The following is a 23,400-nucleotide window of genomic DNA, read 5'->3' as shown; positions in this document are numbered from 1 at the left end:
ATCCGGCCTCAGACACTTAACACTTACTAGCTGTGTGACCCTGGGCAAGTCACTTAACCCCAATTGCCTTACTGAAAAAAAAAAATAATGTTGACCTTTGCCCTCAGAGATCTTACTAGTAGATATATATCCCAACAAAGGTTCCATACATATCAAAATATTCATAGCAACACTTTTTGTAGCAGCAGAGAATTGATAGGAAGATAGGTTGCCATTGTTTGTGAATAGCTAAATAAATTATGGTATTCAGGAATGTCAATGGATACTGTAAAGTAAGAAATGAGGAATATGAAGGATACAAAGAAACCTGTGAAAACATGAACAGAAGCAAACAAACATGAACAAAACCAGGAAAATGATACATAATTACTATAATAAAGGAAATGGAAAGAATAACAAAATAAAGCTGAATGCTATATAATTATAATGTCCAGTCTTAGAACTGGAAAAGAGATGAGGAAAAGCAGCTCCATTCTTTCATTGGGGGGGTGGGGGGTAATGGGGGGTAGGCAGCAACTAGGTGGCACAGTTGATAAAGCACTGGCCCTGGATTCAGGAGATCCTGAGTTGAAATCTGGCCTCAGACACTTGACACTTACTAGCTGTGTGACTCTGGGCAAGTCACTTAACCCTCATTCCCCAAAAAAGAGAGGGGGGGTGGGGAAGGGGACTATGGATGTGGGTATTATTACACTAAATGTAAATGCAGTCAATAAGTAGCATTTGTTGATTTTGCTGATTTTGTTGTTATTGTTCATCTTTATTACTAGGAAAGGCTTATTGATTAGGGGAGGAAGGAGGAGCTATATCTGTAAATAATGTGATTTAAAAACAAAAGGTATACATTTTTAAAATACTAAAAGAATGTTTAATGGAAATTATTTTTAAGTGGTTTGCTTAAAGAGCACATCTTTTGGAGCTCTCCAAAAGAAAGGGGAGGGGCAGGGCTGCTCCTGGATCCGCCCTATTTTCTCACTCCATATCCCTCACCTTCAAGCATCCTCTCAAAATAACAACCTCCATGAAAAGCAGAGAGCATTTTGACTAAACTACAAGACAAAAAAGGGGGCTGGGAGTATGCATGAATTTGTAGAGGTCTTCCTAAATGTGGTGAATATGGAAATAATTCCATTCAACATTCGGACCTAGTTAAATGCAATAGAACCTCCCCAGCAAAGAAGCTAAGTACAAAGAATCTAGGTGAGGTATCCTTTGGCTATAATAAAGGCCTTGTTCAAAATCATAGATTCCATTCTAGAGAGAGAATTTTTGAGAGCAACAAATGTGGGGATGCCTTCAGATATAGTACACAATTTACTGTATGTACATCAGTGAATTCATACAAGAGAAATGCCCTACTTGTGTCATATTTGTTAATAATACTGTCACCCCTGTCATACTGAGTAAAGAAAGGAAGATGTCAGTAACCATCACAAGGCCAGTGATAGTACGGCCCCAATTAGATTCAATATAGAACATTTCTAAACCATTGTTGCCTTGTAACTCAGTTATTATTCAGATGTTCTTGAGAGCTCTGCAAATAACAGGTGCTAGATGATACATCCCAAGCAACCCATTTCAAATCAGCCACACTTGGAACCAACATTTGGCTTTTTCACAGTGAGCATACTTGCAATGGGCTCACTTTCAAATGTGTCATCCTGTTGTGAAATCTGGTCTCTTTCCAATGGACTGATGAGTTTAGGGTTGTTGGCAAACAGATGTTTAATGAATTCATTCTATGATGTTTAATTATAATGGCCAAGTTTGGTCCAGAGAAGAGAAAATGCACCTTTATTTATTCCTTGCAATGGGGGAGGGGGGGAAGAATTTATCAGTGTAGAATAGCACATATGCTTCCAGATTTAAATAGTTTATTGGTTTTACTAAACTATATTTTTCCTCTTTGTTTTATCTTATTTGTTAAAAACAGATGGCTTTTTGGTGGTGGGGAGGTATTGGGATATATTGGGAAATGGTGGTGACAAAGAAACACAACAAAGGATATTGATAAATACTTCTTTAATTTTTAAGAAGAGAGTATATGCCGATTTGCTAAAACATGCAGGGCTTTAAAGTTAAAAATAATACTAATTAATGTTATGGGCCTAGCGTAACCCAGAAGTTCTCTGGGGTAAATCAAAGAACCTTCTTCTTGAGAAACTAAACCAAAGGACAGACACACCAAAGAGGTAAGTGGTACAGGATCGGGACTGAGCTAGCTCCAGGACCACCACCCTTCATTCCAGTCTCCCCCACCCCTGGTGAGATAAGATTAGGTGTGGCTGCTGCCTTTGGTGAGGAGGAGAGAGATGGCTTGAGAGATCTGCAGCCACCCCTCACCCAATTCCCCCAGCCACCACCAGTGGGGGATGGTCCTCCCCAATAAGGGAACTTTCCACAGTCAGATGATCACCCTGTCATGGGGTGCAGAGCACCCCAGAAGTTCTCTGGGGCACATCAAGGAATCTTCTCCTTGAGAAACTAAACCAGAGGACATATATGCCTAGAGAGATAAGCGGAACCAAATCGGACTGAGCTAGCTTTGGGATCTTCACCCTTCTTTCAGGTCTCCCTTACCCCTGGGGAGATAAGTTTGGGTGTGGCTGCGGCCTTTGTGTCCTGAAGAGAGATCCATAGCCAACCCTCACCCAATTCCTCCAGTCACTACCAGTGAGGGATGATCCTCCCTCACTAAAGGAACTTTCCACAGGCAGATGGTCACACCCCCATCAATCCCCTATAAAAGTACCTGCCAGTCTCCTGCTCGAGGAGATTGGTACCTCTGAGCGATGTGCTTTGTGCCTATCTCCTCATGAGAAGTCTAAGGATTTCTTTCATGGTTTCCCTTCCCTCCACCCTTCCCTTCCCTTGCCCCTAAATAAACTACCATCTTATTCTAACTGCTTTTTTGTGTAAGAGGGTGTAATTCTTTAAAGAGAAATTCCTAAGAACCCCAACCCCTAACAAACCCTGTACCCCATTGCCCCCATATCAACCCCATCAGTCCTCTATAAAAGTATCTGCCTGTCTCCTGCTCGAGGAGATAGGTATCTCAGAGCCACAATCTGTGCCATGCCTTCTCCCCTGAGAGGAAATCCAAGGATTTCTCTCTTGGTTTCCTTTCCCCAGAACCCTAAATAAACTATTATGTTATTCTAATTGGATTTGTGTGCAAGAGGTTGTAACTCTTTAAAGAGGAATTCCTAAGGACCCCTATCCCAAACTCCTATCCCAAACTCCCACCTAATTTCCCCATAACAATTAACATTTATATATCACTTTAACATTTATAAAGCACTTGCCTCATAACCATCTTATGAGGTGTCAACAATTGATTCAAGACAAACAAATATTTATTAAGTTCTTGTTATGTGCTAGTCATTATGCTAAATTAGGGTGATTCAAACAAAAAGACAATTCTGAAAACTCATAAAAACGAGATGAAAAGTAGGGGGATGGTTAGTCCCTAAAATGAGCTTTGGTGGCTAAATCTGGATAATGAAGAATGACTGGTCTGTGCCCTTCCTCAGAAGAAAGTTTCAGGGAGGCTTCTCAAGTTCAATGACAGAATTCATTATCCTCTCCCTAAATCATCCTTCCTTTAAATGTCTTGTGATATTAGGGTTTTTTTTTTTTTGGTCATTTGTGCATAGTTTTTCAGGACATAATTTTGGTCTCTCCATAGCCCCATTCAACTTCTCTTTTATATAGTTTATTTCTATTTTTCTAATCACAAACTTTTCAAAATTAATCTGTCCCTACCATTCCCTCTCCAGTGCCTCCCCTCAATGAGCAAATTAAAACAAAAATATAGCCTTCAATATATAAATGCATAATTAGGTAAAACAAATTCCAGCATTAGCCATGTCAGAAAATGTTGTGTCTTTCTTAATCTTAAGTTCATTACTTCTTTTTTTTTTTTTTTTGCGGGGCAGTGGGGGTTAAGTGACTTGCCCAGGGTCACACAGCTAGTAAGTGCCAAGTGTCTGAGGCCGGATTTGAACTCAGGTACTCCTGAATCCAGGGCCGGTGCTTTATCCACTGTGCCACCTAGCCGCCCCCTCATTACTTCTTAATAAGTGGTGTGTTTCATGTTCATTCCTTTGGTCTCATGGTTTAATCATTACATTAATTAGAATTCTAGTCTTTCAAAGTTGTTTTATGCTATAATGTTATTACTGTATACATTTTTCTCCTATTTATGCTCACTTTACTCTTTATCAATTCATAGAGATTTAAAAATTTCCTCTGAAATTGTCCATTTTGTCATTTCTTATGGCACAATAATATTCTATTACATTCATATGCCACAATTTGTTTAACCATTCCCCAGTAAGAAGATACTCCTTTAGTTTCCAATGTTTGACTACCATGAAGAGAAGTGTTATTAATATTTTTGTATATATAGATTCTTTTCCTTTTTCTTTGAGTTCTACCCAACTTCTTCAAATGTTTCTCATTATCCATCTCACAACTATATTGTATTATTCTTTTTAATTCTCTCTTTTATTGTGCACTTGATAATTATCAACAATCAATATACAAAAATGACAAGAAAGCAGAATGTATTAGAGACTGTGAAGTTCTTCTATGTACTGTTTGTTCTTTAAAGAAATATAAACACATATAATATTAAATTTAACAAGGTAACAACAAAATTGCTCCATTTGTTGGTATCCCCTTCTCTACTTCTTTTTGTTTTCTCTTCTAAAATTGCATTATTTTCTAAGGTTCCTAAGGGGAAAGAATTTTCCTTCTTTGTTGCCTTTTTTAGTTTGTTCATTTTACAAATATTCTTTAGGGTCCTGCTGGAACTGGTCAAATAAGTCAGTTTCTCTCCAGGCACAAGGCCCCATGACCAGTTCACAAGTTGACCTTCTCTCAAAGGGATTTATGGAGCATTTGGGTTTCATTTTCATGCATTAGCCAATTATAAGGTTTTCAGGAAATTTTATTTCTCTTGGGTTAATAGAGATCTTTCCTCAATTCCAGACCCTAAGAACCCCAAAGGGAAATTTACATCAAGCCTCAGGAACCTGGGAAAATGTTATCTACTGGAATTATAGAGGTTCTCTTAGCTCAAAACTTTGACAATCTTTCCCTCTGTGCCCATGAAGTTCTCAAAGTAAAAACCTTGTTATGAACCAATCTCTAGTATTCAAAACAGTGCATAATTCAAAACATCTGCTATTCCCCAGGTAGCTAGATGCCCAATTAGTGTTTAGTAAAAAATAGTACCTAGTATAGTGCCCAGCAGAAATAGGTGTTTATTAAATGTGTTTTTATTACCTGATTGAAGTGAGATCATGCAAACCCAGCTAACTCAGAGTTCATTTTTTTTCCTAAAGTAACTCCTATCTGCAAATTTACCATAAAGAAATTTTATTGGCTAGCTCTCCTGTCATAAGATAAAACACCAACACACTGAAAATTTATATATCCATTATCTTGTTCACTCTTACAACATCCCTGAAAAGGGTAGAAACTTGAATCATTATTTCCCTATAACAGACAGAGACAAAGAAGGCACAGAAAAACTTGCTCAGAGGCATATTATGGGATAGTTAGTAGGAATTACTTAGGTGAAGAGAAATGTGGAGCACATTACAGAAAAAGAAAAAATGTGAATAAAAACTTAGAGGTTAGAATTGTCAAGATACACTCTATTCCACTGACTGGCATGGAAGATTCTTAAAAATATCTTCATCAGGGCAGCTAGGTGGCGCAGTGGATAGAGCACCGGTCCTGGAGTCAGGAGTACCTGAGTTCAAATCCAGCCTCAGACACTTAACACTTACTAGCTGTGTGACCCTGGGCAAATGACTTAACCCCAATGGCCTCACTAAAAAAAAAAAAAATCTTTATCACTGGTCAGTTATGATGCCTAAAATTCCCACTGCTCCCTACTTGAATAGTTATGTGGAAAATATTCCTGCTGACCCACTTAAAGATGAAAGCAAAATCCAATATACAACTCATGTATATTCCAATGGAGTTTATTGGTGTATATTACATGCCAGCTCTCAGACAGATAGCAAGGACAGAGAATATGAAAGCTGTGATAGTCCTGAGAGGAGCTTCTAGGTGAGAGACATACTTCTATGACTCTGTAGTTTCCTGTTCATACAACAGCAATTGACATACCAGTATGTTTACCAACATCCATTCCATAAGGCCACAGGATAAATCTTCATCAATGAAATTTAAGACTGCATAGCTTTAGTTTATAAAAAAAAAAAAGTCAAATCTTTGATATAGCTTAGCAGTAAAGTCTTACTTTTTTATGGGCCTTGAAGATTTGAAAGTGCTAATTGACCATAGGTAGTCTTTTTTGAACTCATGATTAGTCTTTTAAGAAACCCAGCCCCAGGGGGCAGCTAGGTGGTACAGTGGATAAAGCACCAGCCCTGGATTCAGGAGGATCTGAGTTCAAATCCGGGACTTGACATTTACTAGCTGGGTGACCCTGGAAAAGTCACTTAACTCTCATTGCTCCACAAAAAACAAACAAAAAACCCAGCCCCTATATATTCAACACCCTCAGTAAAAGCAGAGACAAATAGATATTATCTAGTCAACAGGGGCTTTTAACAAACAGTTGTTTTCATAATTAGCCTGCTATCTTTTTATGAACCAGGATTTGGTCTTCTAGCATTCTATCTGTGAAACTTCTATTACTAATTTATTCAAAGATAACCATGCCTTGGGGAATTTTCATTCATTCCAACCAAATTCACAAGAGGCTGATTTATATATGAGACAGACAACTTAAAAATTTACAACTATAGTAAAGGGGCACTCTCGGGAAATCGCTTTAAGGCTCAAAGTCTGTTTATGGAATGAGAGCAAGGAAGGAAACTATAGGAAAAGATCTACTGAGGCAAAATCCCTCTTCTTAGCCAATGTAGATTTATTGCCTCAAATGTCTTAATAATTATAATAAAAGGGGCAGCTAGGTGGCACAGTGGATAAAGCACCGGCCCTGGATTCAGGAGGACCTGACTTCAAATCTGGCCTCAGACACTTGACACTTACTAGCTGTGTGTTACTGGGCAAGTCACTTAATCCTCATTGCCCTACAAAAAAAATTAGAAAAAAAATAATTATAATAATAACTAGCATTTATTTAGTACTTTCAGGTTTGCAAAGTGCTTTTACAAATATCTCACTTCATAAATATCTCTAACAACAATCCTGGGAGATATTACTATACCCATTTTACCTATAAGAAAACTAAGGCAAATAGTAGGTAAATTATTTGCCCAGGGTCACACAGCTGGTTAGGGTCTGAGGTTAAAGTTGAACTCAGGTCTTATTAACCTCAGGTCCAGCACTCCAAACTTCCCTTATTTGATACTCCAATTATACTAACCACATCAAAAAGTTCCTAACAGTTCAAGAATACAGATTCAAAGCATAAATTCCTCTCCAAACATCTGATGGATTATCATACATATCAATGATTGTCAATCATCAAAAAGAGTGTGTCTCTGTTGACCATAGCCACTTGGGATCCCATGAGAGAGGAGGGTTGCCAAAGAGAGAATGTAGAGGGTTTAGAGGCAAAATAGCTCACCTCATAATTGTGATTCTGGGCAGCAGCTTCGGGAATGAATAGACAAGCAGTAGAAAAGTTATTTTGGATTAAAGTGAATTAAAGTGTCCACTATATGCTAAGTACTCCTATGGTAGGATACAGACCCCTAAGAAACTTAGATCTTAACCTTTAGCAGAAGTGTAAAACAAATTCTTAAACTTTAAACACTGAAACCAAAGATTTCAGAAATAAAAAACAATCCCTGTTTCCCACCTTAGGAATGATATTTTCTGGGACACATGGACTAGGGGTCATACAGATCCTGGGATAGTTAGAGACATTTCTATCAATGATGCAAATATTCATAAGCATATCAAGGTCTGCAAGGACAACGTGCAAGTTCCATACGTTCGATACATGGAGTCAACAAGATGTGTGACTGATAGGTCATCACTCAACCCCCAAAATATCACCTCCCTTGTCATTTTGCAATCTTTTTACTTGGCACAGAGCCTTCTTTGTCTGAAATGTAAAAAAGGTCAACTCTCCTTCGATTCAGGTGGATAGTATCTATCTTACTGTCTCCCAGACACAAATTTCTTTCTCCTAAGAAATCTATTTTACAAGATTTACTGTGAGCCTGTCAATTCTTTGGGTGAATTAGCCATACCCCCCCCAACCCCCCCACCTGGGTTCGAAGATCGGCCCAGGACATGGAGCTCCGCCCACAGCACTCCTACATTATCTTAAGCATTGGGGATACAAAGAAAGGCAAAAAAAAGCAGTCCCTGCCCTCAAGAAATATGTGTTCTGATGGAGGACAAGATGTGTAATTAATTAGATACAAACAAGATATATAGAGCAGGTGAAAGTAATCAGAAAAGGGAAGGCATTAGCAACCCTGAGAGGACTGGGAAAGGTAGAATTTGAGCTAAAATTTGTAGAAAGCCAAAATTAAAAGGAAGGAAGCGAGATGGAAGAACATTTCAGACGTGCAGCATAGCCAGTACAAAAGTCACAGAAACAGAATGTCACGGTCATATTCAAAGAATTTAAAGTAGGGTCAATTGGAAACAGTGAGTCTGGATCAAGACTAGCTGCTAAGTAACCCAGATGAATGAAAGAGATGGTGTTCCCCTAAGCCCTCTAAATGAAAGATTTCCCCAACTCACATGGAAGTGCCCTGGCAACTTCCTGAAAAGAGATGGTAACCCTGTTGGGGTGACAATCTGGCTTCTGGTGGATATGGAAAAAAAGGAAACTAACCTATGGTAGATTCCTCAACTGACTTGGCCCCTTCCTGTCTGGGTGCAAAGACAGAAGAGGGAGAGGTGAGGTCCTTGGCAGGCTCATCTGGGCTCTTATGACTTTCAGCTAACCTTCTCTATGGCTTGTGTCCAAGTTCTCTACTTCTATTCTGGCTGATAACACAGGTCACATGATGTAGGTCTCAGGCTCTAACATCTTTAAGGTTAATTCCATTAAGAGAACTGTGAAGACCCGGATATGGTTGGTGGTGGCTGTGGCTGAATAAAAGAAGTTAGAGGTAGGTGGCAGGGCAGGGTACCCTAAGAAATATAGACTTCAGAAAACAGGCACATCTCTGACCAAAATTTTAATTTGGACACAGAAAAACTCCCTAAAATGAATTTAGAGGAAAAATCAGAGCCATTAGGTAGGAATTTTTGACATTCTGGGTAGGTATAATCAATCAATAAGCATTTATTAAGCACCTAATATTTTCCAGGAACTGTTGTAGGCAATGGAGATACAAAACACAAAAATAAATAGTCCCTAACCTCAAGGAACTAACATTCTATCTCACTCAGGATAAATTGGAAAGTACCCTCAAATCATTTTTAAAAATCCACAATGTCAAAATAATACAAGAAATAAGACTAATTCAGTTGATGGAAATGGTGAATTAGTAACTATAGCAACCATACTTTTACACTCTCTAAATTTGCATGACTTTGAGCAAAGAAAGCCATAAGTTATCCCACCCTAGATATAGCCCTGGGTCAAGTCAAACAGACTGATAACTAGGAAAGCCATGCTTTAAGAATTCCTTGGGCAGGAATAAAATTCTTTCTCTTCCTCTTGCCCATGAGTTCTCCAAGTCCCCAGCATGGTCCCCGAACTGCTGCACTTTATACTTGCTGATACAGAAGAATAATACTTCCCTATAGCATGCTACCAGATGGTAATTGGATTCTAATAATAGAACAAAATCCTGAGAATTCCCACAGCTTGGCTGGGCTTTAACTGATGTGACAGAAGAAAATCAGCCCTTTTATTGTATGCCCATATGAAGAATGGGTTGTGCAGAATAGGAAGTTGCAGGACTTGTGTGGTAATGTGCTGCTTGTGTCCAGAACCCTACCTTTTTTGTCTCAGAACAGAAGAGAGGGGTGCAATGACTTTCTCCAATCTATGAATGGTCCTACAGAATTTGGGAACGTAGAGATGGAAATGACCTTGGAGACCATCTAGTACTTAATGTATCTAGAAAGATCATATGGATCTATAGCAGGAAGGAAACTTAGACATGTCTCATTCAATCTCTTCATTTTATAGATAAGGGAATTCAGGGCAAGAGACTTTTCCCAAAGTCACATGCATTTCCTTCAAGGGATTTACAGTGTAGGGAAGAAATTCTGCACAGTGGTTGCTTCCAAAGATGGAGGAATTCCCATCAGTAAGGGTCTTTGAGGTAAGGCATTAATGGCTGCTTGTCAAGAATGTCAAGGAGGAAATTCCAAGCATTGATAAAACAGCTGATCACTTCATTCTCCCTGTTAAAAGTCCACTGATGGCTTTCCAATGTTTACTGAATAGATTCCAATTCCAAACCCAGTGCATTAGAGCATTCTGTGTTGTTATCAATATATTTTCCTAGTTTTATCTCACATTACTTTCATTTGTATAATCTATGCTTCGGCCTCCATGTTTTTGCTCACAGTGTCACTTCAATTCATCCTCCATTCAGCCACTTAAGTGATTTTCTTAAACTTACATGTAAAGATAGTTTTCAACATTTGTTTTCATGAGATTTTTAGTTCCAAATTTTTCTCCCTCCCTTCCCTCCCTCCTCCCCAAGGCAAAAACAATCTGATATAGGTTAAATATGTACAATCACATTAAACATATTTCCATATTAATCATATTGTGAAAGAAGAATCAAAACACAAGGGGAAAACCTCAAAAAAGAAAAAAAAACAAAAAAGTAGAAATGGTATGCTTCAAGCTGCATTCAGAATCTGCAGTTCTTTTTTCTGTGTGTAGAGAACATTTTCCATCATGAGTTCTTTGAAATTGTTTTGGTTCATTGTGCTGCTGAAAAGAGCCAGGTCTATCACAGTTGATTATAACACAATGTTGCTGTTACTGTGTAAAATGTTCTCCTGGTTCTGCTCATCTCACTCAGCATCAGTTCATGCAAGTCCTTCCAGGTGTCTCTGAAATCCTCCTGCTCACCATTTCTTACAGCACAATAGTATTCCATAACATTCATATACCACAATTAACAACAAGGCATTTCACTCTCAATTCTAGGTATTTTCTTTCTTTTCTTTCTTTTTTTTTTTTTTTTGGTGGAGTAATGAGGGTTAAGTGACTTGCGCAGGGTCACACAGCTAGTAAGTGTCAAGCATCTGAGGCCGGATTTGAACTCAGGTACTCCTGAATCCAGGGCCTGTGCTTTATCCACTGCACCACCTAGCTGCCCTAGGTATTTTCTCTGACTGTCCCTCATGTGTGGAATGTTTTCCTTCTTCCACTCTATTAACCTTCCTGGCTTCCTTTAAGTTTCAACTAAATCTCATCTTCAACAAGAAGTTTTCTCCAACCCCTTTTAATTCTAGAACCTTCTTTCTCTTATTTCCTATTTATCCTGTATATATATCCTGTATCCTTGCATATTTCCATGTTGCCTCCCCTATTAAATTGTAAGTTCCTTGAAGGTAGGGGCTGTCTTTGGCCTCTTTTTGTATCTCCAGCATTAAGCATAGTACCTGACACAAAATAGGTGCTTAATAAAAGTTTACTGATTATTACTTCTACTTGGAATGCCCAAATCCTCATCACTACCTCTTGGCATTCTACCCATCTTTCAAGTCAAAAAACAAATGTTACTCATCCAGGAAGCTTTCCATGATCACTATAGCCAGAAGTAGCCTCATCCTTCTAACAACAACACGTTTTATCTCTCTTATGGCAATTATTACATTCTACCTTATTATCTTATGTATGCATGGTGCAGTGGATAAAGCACTGGCCCTGAAGTTGGGAGGACCTGAATTCAAATCTGACCTCGGACACTTACTAGCTTTGTAACCCTGGGCCAGTCACTTAACCCCAATTGCCTTAAACATCTGGGACCATCTCCAGTCATCCTGATATATATCTTGCCACTAGATCCATATGGTTCTGAAGGACAGAGTGAGGCTGATGACTTTGCACATCCCCACCTCACTTAAAACCAATTCACTACAAACCATGACATCACCTTCTGATGTCATGGTCCTCTTTGAGATCAAAGGACAAACAATAATTGTGCATGTGTGTGTGTGTGTGTGTGTGTGTGTGTGTGTGTGTGTGTGTGATTTCCCCTGTAAGCTTCTTGACTGACAGTGGCCTTGTTTAATTCATCCTTGTCTAGTGCTATATAATAGGCATCCAAGTATTTAATGAAAGAATGAGGTGATAAGGGAAGGTTTCACATGAGCTGAGATTTAACCTTGGATCCTATAATATGGATAGGATTAAGAATGGTGAAGGAGGGGGCAGCTAGGTGGCACAGTGGTTAAAGCTCCGGCCCTGGATTCAGGAGGACCTGAATTCAAATCTGGTTTCAGATACTTGACACTTACTAGCTGTGTGACCCTGGGCAAGTCACTTAACCCTCATTGCCCTGCAAAAAAATTTTTTTTAATTAAAAAAAAAAAAGAATGGTGAAGGAAGGGGTGTCACTTGAATCTTTGGCTCAGTACCAAAGACAAGAAGACCAGGCATCTGGGTTGGGTTTGGGGAAAAAGTTAGGAATATACTTCTGTCAAAAGATCAGGAACATCTGGGCCAAACCCTGACTCTCAATGTACCTCTATGACTGAATATAGATCCAGAAGTATAATTCTGCATAGGAAACCAAGGAATAGGAATTTTGAAGGGACAGAGGGTGGGGAGGAGAGCAGTATATATTGCCTGGAATGGAAAAAGGTGTTGAATTTACATTCCAGAAAAAATGTAAACTTCCTGAGTATTATTTTTCATTTTCTTTTTGTAGTCCCAGTCTTTAGCTTTGCATATGATTGGCAACTTCAAAATGCTTGCTGGATTCAATTAAACTGAACTGGATTGTATTTCATTGTATTTGATTAGATGGAGTTGGGAAATTTAGGAGCGATGTAGAATTTGTTCAGACAGTGAACAGTTGATAAAAAAAAAAGTTGAGGTTAGAGCACATGGAGCCAGATATTTCCAGCACTTGGATCACTAATAATGACTATCTTGAGATCCTTAGGGAAGCACCTATACAAATTAACACATATCTTATTTTATCTGTATCTTCATTCATATTTATTCTCTGGTTTTTCATACATATAATTGTTCTTTGTTTTTTTGTTTTTTGGTGAGGCAATTGGGGTTAAGTGACTTGCCCAGGGTCCCACAGCTAGTAAGTATTAAGTGTCTGAAACCAGATTTGAACTCAGGTCCTCCTGAATCCAGGACTGGTTCTCTATCCACTGTGCCACCTACCTGCCCCCATATAATTGTTCTGATGCAAGATCCAGTACCTGGCTTTTGAAGAAATTCTTCACAGCTTAGACATTCTTGGTTGGTCAGTTATAGTATGCATGTTATTATTCTCACTATTAAGTGTTGCTTAATGCAAAACAAGTGAGCAGAAACTAAACTCTGGAGAAATTTTGGGGTCAAGGACATGACTAAGAGACCTTGTTGATGTGATATGGGGGTACCTTGCTTTGGGGGTATATACAGACAGATATAGAGATATAGAGACAATGACCCTCTCGTGGGCATAGTTTTACCCTTGGACCAAGAGAATAGTCAACACTTTATCACTACTGCAAGTAACAAGTCCTAGCATGGCTTCCCTGTAGTAGGACTGGCAAAACCTCTTTTCTTTTTTTTTTTTTTTCTTTCAGGGAAATGAGGTGTTAAGGGCTAAAATTCTAGCTAAACTGTCTAAAAATATCTAATGAGTGGTTGCCAATAAATTATAAGCTTTAGTGAGAGTTAGACTTTAAACATTTATTAAATAGAATAAGAATTTGGTAAAGAGAGAAGAAAAGGCCTAGATTCCTATCTATTAAAGGGAGAGTGCATTTCTAGCTCCCTTCTCCATCATCGTCCTCAGGAAAAGAGTGCGAGACAGAGCACCTGGCTCCCCCTTCCTCCTCCCACCAGCAAACGCCATTTCCTGACGCCAAAGAAAAGACCCATGGTCTTGCCCTCAGAGATGTTTGCCTCATGGCGCAGCTTTTCTACAGTAAGTCTCCAGCAGGTGGCGTCATTCCAATCATTAAAGAGGGTTAAGTGACTTGCCCAGGGTAACACAGCTAGTAAGTATCAAGTGTCTGAGGTCAGATTTGAACTCAGCTTCTCCTGAATCCAGTACTGGTGCTTTATCCACTGCACCACCTAGCTGCCCTGGCAAAACCTATTTTCAAGACTTTCAGTGGAGCCCAAGAGTCAAAGAAGCATTGTAGAGCAGTGGTGTCAAACTCAAACAGAAACAGGAGTCATTGAACCATAGATAAGGATCTCCACTAGCCACATATTGATTTAAAAAACCATTAATTAGCCTGTGTTTTATTGATTTTTTAAAAAAAATTTGTTAAATATTTCAACAAGGGGGGGAGAGGGGACAGCTAGGTGGTGCAGTGGATAAAGCACCGGGCCTGGATTCAGGAGGACCTGAGTTCAAATGTGGCCTCAGACACTTGACACTAGCTGTGTGACCCTGGGCAAGTCACTTAATCCTCATTGTCCCACAAAAAAGAAAAAAAGGAAAAGAAAAAAACATTTCAATAAGGAATGTTGTAGGCTTGAATAAAGATGGGCCAGTATGTTTGATAACTGCTCTAGAAAACCCAGAATCTTAGAAGAAGGATCCAACAAAAAGCCCAGTCTCTAACACCATGGCTCCCAGTGGATACTGCTGACCCTGAGACCCACAGAACATCCAGGAAGGCATATTGTATTCAGGGGAGTCCTGTCTGACTCAGTTCTTTGAGTACAATTCATTAAATCATAGCAGAAATTACATAGCACTTTTTTAAAGGGTACAAATAAAATTACTTCTGGTTCCTGGCAACATGATGATAACTTGGACCAATGTAATTTTATGGTCTTAGTCTGCTTTGCCTGTGGAATAGAGATAGCATCCCAGTTAATTCCAGAAGTAACTAGATCTAATTTGGAATTTTAAAATCTTTTTCTTTAGAGAGTTGAGATGTTTATCCTTCTTGCCCCCATCCAGTGAAAATCATGTACGAGGAACACAAGTCTATCAGCTATAAGAAAAACAACCTGATCTGACTACTGATAGAAAGCTGAATTAATCACTGAAACATAATTAACCACTGATGAATCTGTTACTCATTCAGTTACAATCACATTAGCCCCTGCTAAGCAAACACCATGTGTTATTAATAGGCAGAGGTAAATTGGGAATCCAATGTAACCAGTATCCTAAGTAATAGATAGAACAATTTTCCAAATCTCAGGAAAATTTTCTCAGGTTACTCAGCACTCAGAAAGTCAGTGAGTTAATGATCAGCAAAAATTTATTAAGCAATTATTATGTGCCAAGCATTGTGCTAAAAGCTCAGGATACCAAAAAAGGGCAAAAATAGTTCCAGCTCTCATTGAGCTCACATTTTAAGGCTGAGACAAATAAGTATGAATAACTAGGTACACAAGTTATATGAAGAATAGATTAGAGGTAATCTCAGAAGGAAAGGCAGGCACAGCTGGGGAGACTAGGAAAGACTTTCCCATAGAAAGTAGGATATGAGCTGAGTCTTGAAGGAATTCAGGGAAATGAAGATCTGAAGATAAAAAGAGAGTGGGGGACAGCCGGAGCAAAGGCAAAGAAATGAGAGATGGAGTGTCATGTTGGAGAAAATGCAAAAATAACAACAACAAAAACCGAACAAACAAAAAAACAACAACAACAACTGAACAACAACAACAACCAACTAGTGTGCCTAGAATGTTGAATGCCCTGCAAAAAGAAACAAAAAGAGAATTCAGGATTTGGGGGGGGGGAAGTTTCTTAGCAAGCTGAACATCTTTCTGACCCAATAATTTGTACAGTGCTTCACCATTTACAGTGATCTCACTTACTGTAGCCTCACCTGTGACATAGGGAAGGAATGTATTTTACTTATGAGGAAAATGAGGTTCCTAAGGGATCCTAAGATACCCAAGGTTCCCCAGGTAGTAAATAGTAGAGTTGAGATGAAAATTCAGGTCTTTGGCATCAAAGATGCAGTTCACTTTCTTACTCCTGGTTCAGGGAAAAGGTCAATAGTAAATTCCATAGATGAACTTCCTGAGGAAAACTGGAGGATCAATGATGCGATAGACAATATGTAGTAGATATAATGGAAGAGAGAGAGAGAGAGAGAGAGAGAGAGAGAGAGAGAGAGAGAGTAAAAACTATTAGTTTTTTCTCTACCTTTTTTCTCTACCTTCTTCTCTTTTCTCTACCTAGGGGAATAATCCTTGAATTGGAAAAGACAAAACAAAAATAGATCCTAGAAAGTGATACCCAATAAAAGCTATTAGACTTGATGAGTTCAACTTACCAGACCCAGATGAATGACATCATTGAGTACCAAAAAAGCTGGTGAGCCTTTCTCAGTGATCTTGAAAAATTGTATTGAATGGAATCTAAAGAATGGAACATTCTGTCCAGATTTTCAAAAAAAAGGGGGGAGGGATATATAGTTTGGAATCTCCAAACTATAGATCAATGAATCTAATCCCTATCAAAATTCCAGAATGTTTTAAAAAATTAGAAAAGGAAGTAGTGACCACAGAGCCAGCATGATTTCATGAAGACCAGGTTGTGCCATAATAATCTAATTTCCTTTTATTTTACAAGCTCAGTAGACTAGGATCTCAGGGGAATAAATGTAGTTTATATCAATTTTAGATTTAGATAGTTTAGATTTAATGCATTTAAAAATGTTTCTCATGCTATTATTGTGGACAAGATAGAGAGATATGGGGGCAGATGAGAGTATAGTTAATTGGATTCAGAACAAAATGAATGGTCAGAGCCCAGGAAAAGTCATTAATGGTTTAACCTCAACTTTGAAGGTTTCTAGACGTTTCTCAGGGGTTTATTCTTGACCATATGCTGTTTCACATGTTTTTCAGTTACATGGATAAAGGAATACTTTGCACTCATTTGTAAATGACAAAGCAAAGAAGGATAGTTATAAAAATGAATGTCGAACATCTTTCCCTTCTTCATTGCAGAGGTTGGGGGGGGGCGGTGTTTCCTAGCTATGGAATCTTGCATAGAATATCGGATATTTTCATTTTTTTTCTCTTACTCTTTAAAAAAACCACTTTGCTCTAAGGGATGACTCTCTGGGAGGGAAAAGGGAAGGATACAGGGGGAAGTAATTTAGGTGATACTAATTATTGGATGTCAGAGCCAGCATTTAAGAAGATCTTATCAGGCTAAAATTTGGGGTTAAAGTCAACCTTCAAGAATTTATTAAGCACTTATTATGTGCCAGGGATGAATGGAAGGGTGTATATCAGGGAGGACCAGTACCTCCGATGAGAGGGCTTGCCGAGCCCTTTTCAGGACTTTTCTTCCACCTTTGGCATCTATCTGTCACCCAACTCTACAGCTCCAAGAAGTTGTAGCATGGACAACAGCCACATCCCAATAAAACCATCTCAGCAAAGATGCTAAACCAGGTTGACAGACCTCAGATCTGTTGGTGAATTAAGGGGGACATTTACTCCAAGCATGTGAAGAACCCCCCCAGTGGAAGGGGCAGATGAGAACAATTTCTTTCAACTACCTTGAGGATGGCTAAAGAAGGTGCTGTGGATAGCTTACAGCTTGGTCAGACACGGAAGACACCAAGGTCATCCACTGCATCCCAGGTCATTGCCAGTTTTCCTGCCTTTTATCTTGCCAGTGGCAAGGACTCTGAAAGAGAGAGTGAGCCTTAGGATTTTGTGCAACTCTGTCTCACTTGAATCCAATTCACCCACGAGTTAAGACATCACCCTGTGGTCTCATTAGTCCTCTTTGAAAATAAAGGATGAGGGCAGCTAGGTGGCAAAGTGGATAGAGCACTGGCCCTGGATTCAGGAGGACCTGAGTTCAAATCCGGCCTCAGACACTTGACACTTACTAGCTGTGTGACCCTGGGCAAGTCACTTAACCCCCATTGCCCCACCAAAAAAAAAAAAAGAAAGGATGAACAACAACAACAACTATGTGCAAAGCCCTGCTAGGTGCTAGGACTAAAAAGAAAGGCAAAGGGGATAAAATTAAAGAGGCACACTGGAATTTTTAAAAGATGAATTTCACGTATAAGATGGAGAAGACATAGCTAGATGACAATTTGTCTGGTGAGTAAAGACTACCATGGATTTTGACCTTTGCATGGGCTCAACTGTGCTTCAACACTCAAGGTAATTTACACTTACTTCTCAGGGTTGTGGTGAGGAAAGGGCCATGTGAACTTCAAAGAACTACAAAAATGTTCATTTTTCTCATTATTAATTAATAATAATAATAATAAGCAAAGAAGTAGCCCCAAGAAAAGGAGAGTTTAATAATTGGATAAATGATCCATGAATAATTGAAATGTTATTATAATCTGTCTGCATTTTCAGAATGAACTTGATCCCTTTATTCTCTGACTGTTTAGCATTTGTATCAGACTGCTTGGGGTACATTTAACAGAAAGATGAACTGAGGAACAAACTCTAAGGAAGGTCACCATTGTTTCAATCCAATTCAACAGGCTTTTCTTTAGCAACAATGTGTTGCCATTGAGGTACAACAATGAAACTCGACATTCTCTCCCTCCTTTAAGAAGCTTACAGTCTAATGGGTGTTGTGGGGAATGAGGGGCGATAAGACAAGAACAAAATAACTGTTACCCAAAGTAGAATCTAATAAGTTCAACAGGAAGATCCATGGAATATGAGAAGTTTGAGGAGGGAGAGATAAATCCAAGCTAGGGACATCAGAAAAGACTTCATGAAACAGATGAAGTGTAAATTGGACCTTAAAAGGTTTATGTTCCAGGTTTGTAGAACAATATGATGGGGAGGGAGGTGGGAAGAGAAAGGCAGGGTGAGAACAATGGTATACATAGAGAATGGGGAGTGGAGGTAGGAAGGGGTATATCAGCATACCCAGGGGGAGTATTCACTGTCCTATATTCTCTTCTATGAACATGGACAGAGTATGTGTCCAGTGTTGGGGAGCATTTTCACGATCCTTTCTCTGAAGGAAAAGGTAAGGATGATGGGCATACTCTACCAGACTGTGTAGGCATACCAACTCATTTTCCCTATATGCCCATAGATCAAAACGAGATAGACAGAATACTCCAATCTACATGGGGTATAGGGAATATGAAGGATAAACAAAGAAAAATTTAAACACAGGCGAAAAGTAATGCATACTTTATGTCTGAACAATTTCTAAATTTGTAATACAAATTACAATTGTTTCCTTTTCAAGGTGTTTTCTGTTAATAATATGTGTTCTGTAAAAAATTGGACTGTAATATAGGATCACAGAACAGAAAAGGACCTTAGAGACCATCTAGCCCAGTATCCTTATTTTACAAATGAAGAAACCAAGGCCAAAGTAGTGTAGATGCTTTGCCTAAGATCATATGCATACTTAGTGGCAAAATGGCAACTAGAATCTGAGTCTCTCAATATATTTTCCACTGCATCTCAACTTTCCAAATCTCCATTTAAAAAAATATCAGGGGGGGCAACTGGTGGCGCAGTGGATAGAGCATTGACCCTGGATTCAGGAGGACCTGAGTTCAATCCGGCCTCAGACACTTGACACTTACTAGCTGTGTGACCCAGGGCAAGTCACTTATCCCCAATTACCTCACCAAAAAACAAAAACGAAAACAAAACATCAGGCAAGAGAAATCCTCAGATAATTTAATTAACAGAAGGGAAACATTAGTAAGAATCTAGGATATACCAAACTGACTATATGGACTCTTGTCCTCAGGCCAAGACAGTACTTCTATTTTTAATAAGATAGCATCTGCACTTGACCCAGTAGTTTTACTACTGGACATAATTTCAAATAAGTTAAATGTAGAAAGAATGGCTCCCACAAATGCCAAAATTATTTGGAGCAGTGATTTTTGTAGTAGCAAAAAACTAGAAACAAAATGGGTACCTCTCAATTGAGGAATATACATATTACGTGTGTGTGTGTGTGTGTGTGTGTGTGTGTGTGTGTGTGTGTGTGTAATCTGCACACCATGGAATGCCACTATGCTATGAGAAACATAAATATAAAGAATTCTGAGAAGCATGGGAAGATTTATATGAACTGATGCCATGTGAAGTAAATAGAACTAGGAAAATAATATATACAGGGAATCTAATAACGCAAATAAAAACAACCCTGAAAGGCAGCCAAACTTGATTTAATTCCAGCGACTAAAACTAGTCAAGAAAAGAAATAGAGGGGCAGCTAGGTGACACAGTGGATAGAGCACTGGCCCTGGATTCAGGAGGACCTGAGTTCAAATCTGGCCTCAGACACATAACACTTACTAGCTGTGTGACCCTGGGTAAGTCACTTAACCCCAATTCCCTCACCAAAAAAAAAAAAAAAGAAAGAAAGAAAGAAGGAAATAGAAATAATCCTTCTGTCTTGAGGGACTATGGATGTGGAATGTTGCATATACTTTTTGATGTGGTTGCTATGTTAATTAGTTTTGCTCAATTGTTTTTCTTTATTATAAAGGAGGGTTCAGTGAGAAGAGATATATTAGAAAATAACTCTAGTGCAAAAACAAGACAACTATTTTTATATGGACCTGTGCACAACGTGTAGTTTCAGTACCAAACCTTTTCCTAGTTTTCAGATGACAAGGAATACTTATAATTCCTTTGACAGTATGTGAAAAGACTTTGGCCCATTTTATCCCAACTGCTCTAAGAGTTAAAAAAATCAGAGAATCCAAGTGTAGGAAGGAACCATGGAGACCATCGAGTCCAGCCTTACTTGGAACAAAATTCATCTCCAACAAATAGACACTCAGATTCCTTCTTAAAGACTTTTTGTGATGAGGAACTCACTGTCTCTCAAGACAATAATTACATTTCTATACAGTTGTAATTGTTGGTAAGATTTGTTGTTGTTGATATTGTTGTTGTCATTGTTGTTTTATTAATCCAGAGTCCATGGAACTTTTATTTGCTGTTCCTCATTTTGTACTTGGGAAGCAGAATAAAGCAAATTTCTCTTCTTCATGACAGTCCTTCAAATAGCTGGTGACAGCTATAATGTTTTCCACCTCCCAAGTCTTCTCTTCACCAAACTAAACATAATCTATTGGCTTCAAATGATTCTTCAATGGTTTCCTAATTGGGGATATTCTACCATGTTGGAGCCTTCCAAAAATATGAGACCTGGGAATCTGACATTCCAGATATAGCAAGAGTTCAACTTTTTTCATACTTGATCTATCTATGTCTTTTCAAACAGTCTCTGCTGCACTCCTTTGTTTGAGGGCTTTGTTTTGTTTTGGGCTACCACATCATTCTGATGACTCTACAGCAGATCAGAAACTTTTTTTCTAGACACTTAGTTTCTGATTAAGCTTGGGAGGGGCCATGTACAAAGTTCTGACATATGATGATGTAATCCATTGTAAGAAACATGCTGGAGATGGGTGCCAATAATATTATTCCAGTATGCCTCAAACACACTGCAAACAGCTGCACCAATTAAAATGCAATTAAATGTGTAATAAATGGAAATGCTCCAAAATCATTTTGTTGGGGAAGCAAATGGGATTTGCCAGGATGCACTAGCTGAGTGAGTAACACGTGCCAAGATGAAGGTTCTTCATTTCTTAGCCTGTGTTGCTGATATGTAACACCACTAAGGAATCTGTAAAACCACAATGCAGAATAATTTATTTTCAGGGAGTTCAACTGATTACTTGCACTGGCAATATAATTCTTGCTGGTCCAGTCTTATGCAGAGGCCAATCTAAAAAAGTTAACTTTCACTGTGGGAGGAGGAGCATGGGACAGATTATCTTCATGGACAGGAGCCCAAAAATAAAGGTTAACAGTGATAGAGAACAGCTTGGTAATTCTCATGTGGTACTGGGACACCCATTAATGTGAAGAATGAAGGACAGAGAAGAGCACCAGCAGCAAGTATAGCAATGAACATTTATTGAACATGTAGCACAGGGCCAATAAAGGAATTTAGGACCTGGCACAGAACTTTCTTTCTCAATTCTTCCAGAAGGGATAAGTAGAATATATTACATTATGTTTTTACATTATATACTGTGTTATAATTATTTTCACTATACAGTTCTAGGTAAAATGCTATGAACTTCCCTGGAAGCCTTATAAATAGACAATAAGCTGAAAAATGTTATAGAGAAATATCATGATTATAGTGAAAGTTTTACAGGGGGCTGCTAGCAAATGTTTAAAAATGAAATCTCCCCCCAAAAAAAGAAAAGAAAAGAAAAAAGAAACCCCAAACAATTTAAACATTACATACTTTTAAGTTTAATTATTAAAATTAAAATTAAATAATAAAATTTTCTCCATCATGTTCTTAAGCCCAATCAACAAACAATCAATCAAGCCATGTTTTGTAGCATTTACTAATTTCTAAGCTATATGGTCATACTGAAAACTTAACAATTGACTGCTGGTTCTAGCACACATGGATGCCCAGATTTGTCATATGCATTGCTAATGCTATTGCAAAAAGATACCAGTCAACATGACCTTATGCCAGTTATGTCTAAACCCTGTTTTATTTGAGGTGCTAAGCATATAAAGACATGATATGCTATAACCAGGTGTGATTTATACCAGGAATTCAGGGGTGGTTCAATACTAGGAAAACTGTCAGCACAATTGACTATATCAATAACAAAAACAAAAATTATATGATTGTATCAATAGACACAGCATTTGACAAAATACTGCACTCATTCCTATTAAAATCACTAGAAAGCATAGGTATCAATGGAACTTTTCTTAAAATATAAGTAGTATCTATCTAAAACCAAGAGCAAGCATTAAATGTAACAGGGATAAACTTGAAGCAGGTGAAGCAAGGATGTCCGTTATCACCACTATTATTCAATATTGTACTGGAATGCTAGTTATAATGATCAGACAAGAAAGAGAAATTGAAGGAATAAAAATGGGCAGCGAATAAACAAAACTATCAGAAGATATGGTATATTCAGAGGACCCTAAGGAATCAACTAAAAAAACTCATTGAAACAATTATCAACTTCAGCAAAGTTGCAGGATATAAAATGAACCTACATAAATCATCAACATTTTTATATACTACCAACAAAACCCAGCAGGAAGAAAGAAAAAGAGAAAATCCATTTAAAATAACTGCAGACAATATAAAATACTTGGGAGTTTATTTGCCAAGAAAAAGTTAGGGATTATATAAGCATAATTACAAAACACTTTTAACACAAATATTGACATATCTAAACAATTGGAGAAATGTTAATTTGTTGTGAATAGGCCAATCTAAAATAATAAAAGTGACAATTCTACCTAATTTATATATT

This window comes from Dromiciops gliroides, chromosome 2, assembly GCF_019393635.1.
Source record: "Dromiciops gliroides isolate mDroGli1 chromosome 2, mDroGli1.pri, whole genome shotgun sequence".
Classification (NCBI taxonomy): domain Eukaryota; kingdom Metazoa; phylum Chordata; class Mammalia; order Microbiotheria; family Microbiotheriidae; genus Dromiciops; species Dromiciops gliroides.
Note: the sequence above shows the minus strand (reverse complement) of the source record.